Below are 2,267 nucleotides of genomic sequence, written 5' to 3'. Positions count from 1 at the left end.
GAGTCACTGTCTACGATTCATGTGGAAAAAGTCATTAAAATAAAAGAATAAGAGCTTAGAATTCAAATCAATTACACGTTAATAACATTGTGAAGTGGTCAACAGCCCAAAGATGAGAAGAAACCAGAAGGCTCTCCTGTTCCTGTTTGTTCCTAGTTTCTCCTCATTGGGCTCTCTGGGGCCCTTCAACTCTGGGATCTGATCCAATCCCTGTTCCTGAGTTAGGAAGGGAACTGGGCTGGTCCCATGAACTTTTGGACAGGAGCTAAAAGTACACCAACAGGCAGCCCCATGGTCTGGTGGAGATTGGACACGGGGTCACTGCTGGGTCCTGAGAAGTCCCCTGGTCCCTGCCCTTCTGTGCACCAGGGCCTCCTCCTTCCTTCACCTCTGGTCTCCAGGACGGAGCTTCTGCCTTGGTCTCGTTTCTTCAATTCAGTCTTCTCCCTTGCCTGGTGTCCTCAATCCCCTCCTTGGCCAGAAGCATGTCCAAGTTCTGCCATCCAAGGACAGTCCCTTATAGTGACCACCTGTCTACCTCTCCTCTGTGCATGAACCACACTGGGGTTTCCTTCCAGCCTGCTTGTTAGCATGTGCGAGTGTTCGCATGGTACCCCACGGGCTGATCTCAACATACTCCATCACAGACTGTGGAGGACAGGCGTGGGGGCCCCAGGAAAGCCAGCCAGGTGACTGCACTGGGAGTAAAGTTAGGGATCCAGGGACTTAATGGTGGAGATGGATAAAAGGATTCACCATCTTAGGAACTGGCACCACCATCCAGTTGCCCAAGCCAAGGTCCTGGGAGTCATCCTTGATTTCTTTTCTTTCTCAGCCCTGTAAACCATCAGCAAATCCTGTGGACTCTATTTCTGTAACGTATCTCAAATCTAACCACATCTCGCTCTTTCTGCTTCTATACTCTTGTCACCATTTTGCTCACCTTGACCGTGCACCAGTCTCCTAACTGTAGAGCACCCTCTGCTACAGCCCTCCTGTGAGTCGTCCTTCACACAGCAGCCAACCCAGTCTTGAAAAAGTAAATCCCGAGATGCTACCTCTCTCCTCGGAATCCTCCAAAAGCTTCTCCTTCTATGTAGAATAGACTCTCAAATTTTTTCAGTGCCCTGAACACCTGGCCCCACCTTTTCTCCCATCTTTCTTCCCCTTGCTCACTATACTGCAGCACACCAACCTCTGTCTGTCCCTGGAACACCTAAAAGTGCTCCCACCCCAGGGCCTTTGCACTTGCTCTTCTCCAGAATGCTCTCTGCCCTGTCTCTGCATCCAGGATAAATATCACTGGCTCTTGGCAGTCCTTTCTGATCCCTGATTGGAAGGAGCCTCACCTCTCAATTACTGTAACACACTTCCTAGCATTTAGCACTTCAGACATTGTCTTGTTAATTGATCTGTTTGTTTTGTTTGTCTTTCTACTTCACAAGCTCAGTGAGGGAAGAACCCTTGTCCATCTTGTGCATTGCTTTGCCCCAGCACCTTCAACATCTGGTATGTTCTAGGTGTTGATGAATATGCCTTCAGTGAAGGAGTGAATGAATGCATCTGGCTGGATTCAGTGCACCAGTCCCATCTCTCATATCTTTACAACTCCTGAGCTTTGTTATCCAAAGTATCTTCCATTACTAACCACTTTGAGTCACCTACAACCTTAATAAGCAAGTCACTGAACAAATAGTGACTAAGAGTGAGTAGTATGTCACTAGGACTCTCCCTCTGGCTGACAATAACCTGGAGATGCTTAACTCTTTTTGTATGACTGCCCTTGAAGATACATGACATTGGGCGAAATATCCTGGTGAAGAACAAATAGCATCTGTCACATTCGCCTTTTCTGCTTCACCAGTAAGCCCATCAGGACCCGCCGACACAACTTGTTTTTATGAAATCCTAGTGACCCTGAGGCCCTCCGTCAGTCAGGTGTGTGTCCTGGCTCAGTCCTGCCAGACCAGTTGTGAAGTGTCTGCTGCTGCCTGGATGCCTGCTGCACACCCAAACAGCCTCTGTTCCCGGGCTGGCATGGGCCGTGGATGCCTCACAGTGCAGAGCTTGCGGGCAGAGGGTGGGTGGCTCTGAGAGCCTTTGGTCCAGAGACAGAGTTTCTCAACCTTTTGGTCCCTTAAAATACAACAAAAGCAAATGAGTCTGCCCTTCACGTAGGACGGCACTTAAGTCTGAAACAAGACACCACAAATACAGGGGCTTAAATGAGATGGAAGTTTACTGTTCCCAGGAATAACACTCAGAGA

Source organism: Hippopotamus amphibius, chromosome 10 (genome assembly GCF_030028045.1).
Source record: "Hippopotamus amphibius kiboko isolate mHipAmp2 chromosome 10, mHipAmp2.hap2, whole genome shotgun sequence".
NCBI lineage: Eukaryota > Metazoa > Chordata > Mammalia > Artiodactyla > Hippopotamidae > Hippopotamus > Hippopotamus amphibius.
The sequence above is the reverse complement of the archived record's forward strand: the minus strand, read 5'-3'. Positions refer to the sequence as shown.